This window comes from Lithobates pipiens, unplaced genomic scaffold, assembly GCF_037356315.1.
Source record: "Lithobates pipiens isolate NorthernLeopardFrog02 unplaced genomic scaffold, aLitPip1_a1.2 Scaffold_16, whole genome shotgun sequence".
In the NCBI taxonomy this organism is placed as follows: domain Eukaryota; kingdom Metazoa; phylum Chordata; class Amphibia; order Anura; family Ranidae; genus Lithobates; species Lithobates pipiens.
The window spans coordinates 153773141-153782593 of NW_027507748.1; positions in this window are offsets into that span (position 1 = coordinate 153773141).

Sequence of the window (9453 nt, forward strand, 5' to 3'; positions counted from 1 at the left end):
CTTCTGCTGGCTATCATTAGAGACCTTTAAGAGCGTTGGTGCACTTAACGGCAGTCTTAGTTAACTTGCATGCAGTATAGGTACAGTATAGGTAAAAACTGAATAATTCAGCACTGGGGTTTAAACAGGTTCTAAATAAAGCAGCCTACACACAATTTGTGATAGCAAATAATAAACCCAATTAAATATATAGTGTGGCGCTAAATCACTCTCAACAAGTAACACCACTGGTTGGTGATCTGCACGTCGTTGAAGATCTTCTTCTTTAACTCTTTCTATTTTTCTGCATTTTTTATGCTATGAAATGGAATTTCTTTTAGAATATTTATCAAGAACTTTATAAATTGCCACACATTACATGCATCTAGAGGATATTGGATATATTGATGAGGTTTCTTTTAATTATTTTTATAGTTACTTTGTTGAGAGTGATTTAGCGCCACACTATATATTTAACAGTATACAGTAGATATGGTATAGTCTCAGCACACGTGGAAGATAGATGTGGTTTAGATGCAGCGAACGTAGAAGTTTGTGGGCTTGCTTTATTTTATCTCTCCCCCTGCTGGTGGAGGAGGATAGTGTAGCATAACATCAGTATCTCAGTAGAGGGACAGTAAAATAAAGGGCAAAGTCTCCATCTCCATATTGCTGTAGCCCAGCACCTGACTACATTAATAATCTTAGGTATTCTCAATCCTTACTTCTACTTGGACTAAAAAAAAATTATAAGGAACTGCTAGAATGCTGCTTGAGAATATCCACACATGCTATAGTAATTTTCTGATAGTTGAAAGTGGTGTTGGAACTGGTTATGTCACTTGCAAAAAATGAGTGTAGGGCTAGCATGAATAGGAGCACAGGGAAGCTGGGCAAGTCAGGGTTAATATTTTTGCCAGGTAACTTGGGGCTGCAGGGGATTGGGCAGCCAGCATGGGGGAGAGACTGCAACGCTAGGATTGTGGGGACACAAATGGAACCAGACATCCAGGGTGAGAACACGAGGAGGATAAACATCCTCTGCGGCTCTCTCATGGCAGACTCTCGGTATTTAGCAGAGCAGCTCTGCTCCATGGTGGACTCAATGGGGACTGATTGGCGGCAGAGTTAGATCTCAGCCATGCTGGGGACGTCTGCCACAGCACTGACAATTACACAGGGGTGACACTCTCTGTGGGCAATGCCCCCAGAGCATTTTAGCCCTTCACTTTCCCCAAGAGCTCAGTGCCACTCAGGGAGCCTGAAATCAGACCCTCCAGACCAGCCAGCTCAGCCTCCTCTGGTTAGCCCCGGTGCAGGCACTGAGAGGAATCCCCATCATGGACAGAGCTCTGTGGGACTAGGACATAGCCCTGTGCCATCCCCGGTCCCTACTAGACAGAAGAATCGGGAGCAGGCAGCCGCCTCCCAGGGGTCATGACGGGAACGGCGGCTCATGGTGGGAGGAGCCACATTGCGGGTCATGGCCAGTTGGTCAGAACGGCCACAGACCCCCTCACCCCAGATCCGGCAGGATCAATGGACCTCCGGTATAGGTCAGTGCCGCAGGGCCCCTCCCACCAGTGGGGGGGTGAAGACGCTTTCTGTGTCCCCTGTGTCGTGTGTTAGGAGTGGGCAGGGCACCTGAGTTGGTTCAGGTATCCCTACCTCTCTATTGGGCAGGGCCTCTCCCCCTATGGCTGGGAGATTTGACAGCCATCCATGACCTTTTGGTCAGGCTGCGTCCTTTGGTGCAACGCTTTGATGGAGGTTCATCTGCGAGTTCTGCGCCAGTGCCGGCTTGGGTTCCCGACTCTCTGGGGGAGGTCCAGGCAGTGACCCAGGTTCCAGCAGTTTCTGTGCCTGTGCCTGGTCAGGGGCAGGTGGCTGGAGTGAAATTGGGGGATACGGCGGCTCTGGGGACGAGTGTCTCTACCTCTGAGGACCCGCCGAAGGACGCTAGTAAAAATACGGACTCTGTTCGCTTGGCCAATTCAGCCAAATGCGAAGTGTATGTCTGTTTTGAAGGTCCTTTGGGTGTGCATCTGAGGTGCGGGAAAATGTGGATAGGGTAAAACCAGAAGAGTCCAAGAAGGAGGATGAAGAAAAACATCATTATCTTCTGATTACGCAGATGTTTAGCAATTGGCTCCAGGCCTTCGCCATCTTTGAAAGCGTTATCGGGGAGAAATCCCCTGGGAATTGTTCCCCTCTCTTTTGTTATCTGGATTCCATTAGCGAGATCCAGAGGGTTTATGGGGACATGGCTTGGCTAAGGTATGACGAACAGTTTCGTCAACATAAGACTATCCTGCCCCATTGTTATTCTGGGATCATAAGGACATCAGTTTATGGATGAAACGTATACCCTCTCCACAGGAATCTACTTCATTTTTTCCTGCGTGTGCCAGGAGTCCGACCACCCCCGGATAACCCGGCCACAAAACAGTGGGCCAGCGTTGGCAGTTCAATAAGGGTTCTTGTAGATTTGGCACCGGCTGCAAACATACAAACACGAATGCTCTCACTGAGGTGATTGGATACTTCGCAGCCCTGGGCGGGAGAAAGAGCTTCGGAAGCTGACTGCGTCAGGCTGTGTAGAATCGTGACGTGTCCGCATTGGGGGAAGCAGTCAGGTCCCATGGTGCTCTGTTTCTGGGTCTTGTGTCCTGAGGTTGTGGCAGCATTTTACTGTCCAGAAAAATGTATTCCAAAGCTTGCGGAAGTGGTTGGAACGAGAGATGCTCTGAGGAGGAGATATACTGATTGGAGGTACCAGCGGTGTTTCTTAAAGGTCCGGATCGGGGATTAAAATTTCAGGCACATGTGATCTCCTTAAAAGGAGATCTGGCTAGCTGGTAAGCCTCACTGGATCTAGTGGTGGATTCTTTCCTGGGTGCACTTGCTTCATACTCTGAGGGTGCTGTGTGGACTGAAGTTTCATTTCCTTATCCTCCTGCTTCTACATTTAATTATTGGCTTTCCATTCAATTTTGGATTATTTATATTTGTTTTTTTATTATTATTGTTTTTCACTTTTCATTTGTGTTTATATCAATAATTTTTGTACACATGGTGAAAAATACGTTTTTTTCTTTATGGTGGTAATGATTTATTTTTAGCACTATTCATGTTATATGATTTTCAGCGCAGCTTTTTTTTTTCTTAAATTGCTTTTCATTGTTTGTATCTCACATTAAGTTGCAGCAGAATTTCCCTTAATATTTTTTAGTTCACAGATATTCATTTAATGTTTATAGACAGCGCTGTTTTTTTCATTTTTTCATAAGACTATCCTGCCCCATTTTTTCCTGCGCCAGGATTCCGACCACCCCCGGATAACCGGCCGCAAAACTGTGGGCCAGCGTTGGCAGTTCGATAAGGGTTCTTGTAGATTTGGCACCGGCTGCAAACATACAAACACGAATGCTCTCACTGAGGCTCATCCCCAGTCCTGCTGTTTTGAGGTTGGCAGGGGCCGTCCTGGCGATACTGTGGGAAAAAGGCAGGACCCCAGTGAGGGTGGACAGGATGTCCCACTTTCTAAGTAAATATCTGGATTGGCCTGCAGTCGGTTGTTGCAGATGGGTTTTGCAGAGGGTTTCTTGATCCCTTGCTCCCTTTATCAGATCCCTCCTGCGGTTGACAACTTGCGGTCGGCTCTTTTGCACTCCGAAGTGGTGCCGATGGGCAGTGTTTTTGTCGGCCGCCACTGCTGGGGTCAGTTCACCCAGGCATTTGGTTCGGCTGAATAGGGAGCATAGGGCCAACCTGCTGGTATGGCATGTATTTTTGGGCACCTTCAATGGTCGATCAATCTGTATGGAGGGGCCAATCAGCAACTATGATCTTGAGCTTTTCACGGATGCCACTGGCCATTCTTAGGGGGTAGGTGGAGTGCTGGGTGCTAGCCCGCTGAATGGCGGGCTTCCTTAAGAATTTAGTGCTTCTGGAACTTTTTCTGGTCGTGGTCACCATTTCACTTTGGGGAGAGTTGTTTCAGAACAAAAAGGTTCATCTCCACTGTGACAACCTGGGTGTGGTACAGATTATCAACTCTCTGTCAGGGTCCTCCCCCGTTATGTCTTTTGCAATATCTGGTTTTGTGTTGTGTTCAGCAAAATGTGTTTCTGTATGCCGTGCTGAACACATTGGCTGATGCTCTCTCTCACTTTCAGTTGGACAGTTCCAGCAGTTGGCACCTGGCGCAGAGTATCATGGAACCCTTGCCCTCTTCGGCTGTGGCAGATTGCATTGGAATCACCTCCGTTTTATTCAAAGCTCCTTGAGTGAGTCGTTGTGGTCTTCCTACAATAAAGTCTGGAGGGAATAGGGCGAGCTGCTACAGCAGGCGGGGTTGAAATGGGCATTTCCTTTGGTCAGACATCTTGTAATTTTTATTTTGTTTGTCTGTTGCTTTGGCTTTTTATGGAGCCCTAAAGCCCCGTACACACTATCAGATTGTCTGCTGAGTTTTTCCTTCAGATTTACCAAAACCATGTAGTAGAAGGGCCTGCCTGATTGCATACACATTGAAACTGCTAAGGCTTGACCTCATATTATATGGTTTAGGTAAATCTGAAGGAAAAACTCAGCAGACAATTTGATAGTGTGTACGGGGCTTTAGGGTGGGTGAGTTGGTCAGTCTGTCCAAGGCTGCCCAGGGGGGCTTGTCGGCAGAAGACGTCCCCTGCGATGGCTCTTCTGTTGTACTTTTTATTCACTGATCTAAGACGGATCAAGTATGAAAGGGGGAGCATGTTCAGTTGCTGTAGATTCCTAGTTCACCCATCTGCCTGATTTCCGTGGTGGAGGAGTACTTACAGCTTTACCCTGTGGTAACTAGTTCAGCATTGTCTAATTTTAGGTTTGTGACGGTTGTTCGGTGCTGTTTCACGTTTGCCGGTCTGGAAGCGTGTGGCTATTCTTCTCATTCTTTCCCCATCGGGGTGGCCACTGAGGCTGCCCGGTGGGGATTGGATAACATGGTCGTAAAACATATCGGCAGGTGGGAGTCAGACAGTTTTAAACTTTATGTTCGTCCCCACTTGATTTAATATCTCGGGTTCACTGGGGCATCTTTATGTTATTCCTATTGTATGTGTAGTTGTGTGTGTTTTTGGCTATGTTCTGTGTTATGTGTTATGTTTTATGTATTTCTTTTCAGATCATGCTTGCCTCGTGTGTATTTTGGGACACTCCTTTGTGCATTGGGGGGCCAAGAGGGCTGAAGTTCGGCCCAATGGCTGTCAGTTAGGCTTCCCCAGGTCTGAGGCTAGCATCAGGTGGATAGACGTTTCGGGGTTGTTATGGAGCAGGGTTGTCCCAGAGGTACATAGGGCCTCAAGGTGGGATAGCCGACACCTCATTCGGGTTGTCAAGCTCCGGCTGCAGTTGACCTTTCCTCATACTGTGGTAGTTTGGTCCGACACAAATTGGCGTTTTCCCAGGTCTTTGGCAAAATTGAACAGAGTGAAAGTTAACAAGGAGGTTGGGAGGTTCATAGCACGAAACATCAGTTTCGTAGTACGGCATCGGGAACTGGAGGTGGATACATGGTGGTATCTCTGCAGTGATGGGGTTCATCTGAATGCAGTGGGCACGGATCTGTGGTCTCTGGGACTGAAAAACGGGGCACAGAGGACATTGCATTTTTGGGTGGACACGAAGGTGTGAGGTTTTCATACTTTGCGATGTGGCGGTTGGGCCTTTGGAGGCATTTAAAAAAAATCTGCTGTGATTAGATTCTTGGGACCCGTCTAAGATATGGGTCCCCGGTGGAATGCCAGTTATGGTGGATTAACTGGTAATTACAATGGTGGTATCTGTGGGTCGTCCCCAAGCAGATACAGTGCAGCAGGAACCATGGAAGTAGTTACGCAGATACAAGGGAAAAATTTGATACTTCGTGCCTCCAAGGATCAGCAACCAAAAAGTGTTCGTTTTTTTTTTTTTTTTTTTTTTTTATTCTTCCCAGCCTTATTGACCCCATATCCCACTGTAAATATGTCCGATCATGCCATATTCCTATTCAGGGCCAGATTAACAGCATCATGGGCCTGGTGCTGAGGATTTTGGTGGGCCTTTTTTACGGAAACAAAATGAAAATGCAAAAATGTTTTGCTAAAACAAATTAAATATACTTTCACCAGTAATATCGGCCGTGCAGCCTTTGAGCAGCAGGAACACCCCCAATACCACCTGCTATGCGGTCTCTCAACAGCAGCAACATAGGAGACCACATTTCCAAACTGCCATTCAGGGAGATCCCCCCCTTTCCAAAAAAAAAAAAAAAAGAGGGGGGATGTAGTCTCGGGTTGATGGGGAAATAGGTGGCGGGGGGTGATTTTTCAGGCAAATGGCACTTAGCACTTAAAATCATCCTGACGCTATGCTTGATATGGCATCGGGATGATCAAATTCCATTATTTCTATTACTACATTGTAATATATAGTGAAATAGTTCAACTCACCATGATGCATTATCAGTGGGAACCTGAGCTTGTCACTTCCCACCAGATGCAGTGTGTCGCTTGCCACCATTGCCTGCTGCCAGATGCCACCCGCAGCCTGCCACCAGATACAGTGTGCCACTTGCCACCAGCATGCCACCAGATACAGTGTGCCACTTGCCATCAGCATGCCACCAGATACAGTGTGCCACTTGCCACCAGCAGCCTGTCACCAGATACAGTGTGCCACTGGCAGCCTGCCACCAGATACAGTGTGCCACTTGCCACCAGATACAGTGTGCCACCAGATACAGTGCCACTAGCAGCCTGCCACCAGATACAGTGTGCCACTTGCCACCAGATACAGTGTGCCACTTGCCACTAGCAACCTGACACCAGATACGGTGTGCCACTTGTCACAAGCAGCATGCCAGATAGTGTGCCACTTGCTACCAGCAGCATGCCACCAGATTAAAGCGGGATTCCACCCTAAAGTGGAACCTCCGCTGATCGGAACCCCCCCCCCCCCCCATCCGGTGTCACAATTGACATCTTTCAGGGGGGAGGGGGGTATTTTCACCCACTTCCGGGCATAGACTCCCACGGGAGTCTACGCCATTTCCTGCCCTGCCGCGCTGTCTGCTGGGACACACACGGGTCCCAGTGACAGCGCGGAGATTTCCTATTGCGCGGCGCAGCTCGCGCAGTAGCGAACCGGGAAGTGAAGCCGATTCGCTTTACTTCCTGATTCCCTCACCTAGAATGGTGGCGGCAGCAGCCGAGGCACGAGCGGTCGATCGGCCTCGGCATCGCTGGAACCCGGGACAGGTGAGTGTCCATTTATTAAAAGTCAGCAGCTGTAGTATTTATAGCTGCTGGCTTTTAATATTTTTTTTTGGGCGGAATCCCTCTTTAAGTGTGCCACTTGCCACCAGCAGTCTGCCACCAGATACAGTGTACCACTTGTCACAAGCAGTGTGCCACTTGCCACCAGCAGCATGCCACTTGCCACCAGCAGCATGCCACCAGATACGGTGTGCCACTTGTCACAAGCAGCATGCCAGATAGTGTGCCACTTGCTACCAGCAGCATGCCACCAGATACAGTGTGCCACTTGCCAACAGCAGCCTGCCACCAGTTACAGTGTGCCACTTGCCACAAGCAGCCTGCCACCAGTTACAGTGTGCCACTTGTCACAAGCAGCCTGCCAGATAGTGTGCCACTTGCTACCAGCAGCATGCCACCAGATACAGTGTGCCACTTGCCAACAGCAGCCTGCCACCAGTTACAGTGTGCCACTTGCCACAAGCAGCCTGCCACCAGTTACAGTGTGCCACTTGCCACAAGCAGCCTGCCACCAGTTACAGTGTGCCACTTGCCACAAGCAGCCTGCCAGATATAGTGTACCACTTGCCACAAGCAGCATGCCAGATACAGTGTGACACTTGCCACCAGCAGTCTGCCACCAGATACAGTGTACCACTTGTCACAAGCAGTGTGCCACTTGCCACCAGCAGCATGCCACTTGCCACCAGCAGCATGCCACCAGATACGGTGTGCCACTTGTCACAAGCAGCATGCCAGATAGTGTGCCACTTGCTACCAGCAGCATGCCACCAGATACAGTGTGCCACTTGCCAACAGCAGCCTGCCACCAGTTACAGTGTGCCACTTGTCACAAGCAGCATGCCAGATAGTGTGCCACTTGCTACCAGCAGCATGCCACCAGATACAGTGTGCCACTTGCCAACAGCAGCCTGCCACCAGTTACAGTGTGCCACTTGCCACAAGCAGCCTGCCACCAGTTACAGTGTGCCACTTGCCACAAGCAGCCTGCCACCAGTTACAGTGTGCCACTTGCCACAAGCAGCCTGCCAGATATAGTGTGCCACTTGCCACAAGCAGCATGCCAGATACAGTGTGACACTTGCCACCAGCAGCATGCCAGATACAGTGTGACACTTGCCACCAGCAGCATGCCAGATACAGTGTGACACTTGCCACAAGCCGCCTTCCACCAGATACAGTGTGCCACTTGCCACAAGCCGCCTTCCACCAGATACAGTGTGCCACTTGCCACAAGCAGCCTGCCACCAGATACAGTGTGCTACTTGCCACAAGCAGCCTGCCACCAGATACAGTGTGCTACTTGCCATCAGCAGCCTGCCACCAGCAGCAGTGTACCACCAGATACAGTGTGCCACTTGCCACAAGCAGCATGCCAGATACAGTGTACCACTTGACACAAGCAACATGCCACCAGATACAGTGTGCCATTTGCCACAAGCAGCCTGCCATCAGATACAGTGTGCCATTTGCCACAAGCAGCCTGCCATCAGATACAGTGTGCCACTTGCCACCAGCAGCATGTGCCACTTGCCACCAGCAGAATGTCACCAGATACAGTGTGCCACTTACCACCAGCAGCCTGTCACCAGATACAGTGTGCCACTTGCCACCAGCAGTGTGCCACCAGATACAGTTTGCCACTTGCCACCAGCAGTGTGCCATCAGCAGCCTTCCACCAGATAGTGTGCTACTTGCCACCAGCAGCAGTGTGCAACCAGCAGCCTTCCACAAGATAGTGTGCTACTTGCCATCAGCAGCCTGCCACCAAATACAGTGTGCCACTTGCCACCAGCATGCAACCAGATACAGTGTGCCACTCGCCACCCACAGCCTGTCACCAGATACAGTGTGCCACTTACCACCAGCAGCCTGCCACTGCCTCCAAGACTCTCCCCAATTGGATAGAAGAGACAGGGCCTGCATAGTCAATCAAATCCCTGGAGCCCCCACCCCTCCTGAGCTGGGATGGTATGGCTGTATGTATGTATGCCAGGACTTTTGTTTAGACCAAGTTGTACAGGGTTGTGTGTGCAAGCTTTTGGGCTCACACTGGTGTGCTGCAGTTGGCTGCACTGCTCATGTATCTGCAGTTTTAGCTGCAGTCCTATTGATTTATATCAGGTTGCAGGTTTTTGCTGCATTTTCTGACAGTGTGCCAAAGATGCAGCATGCA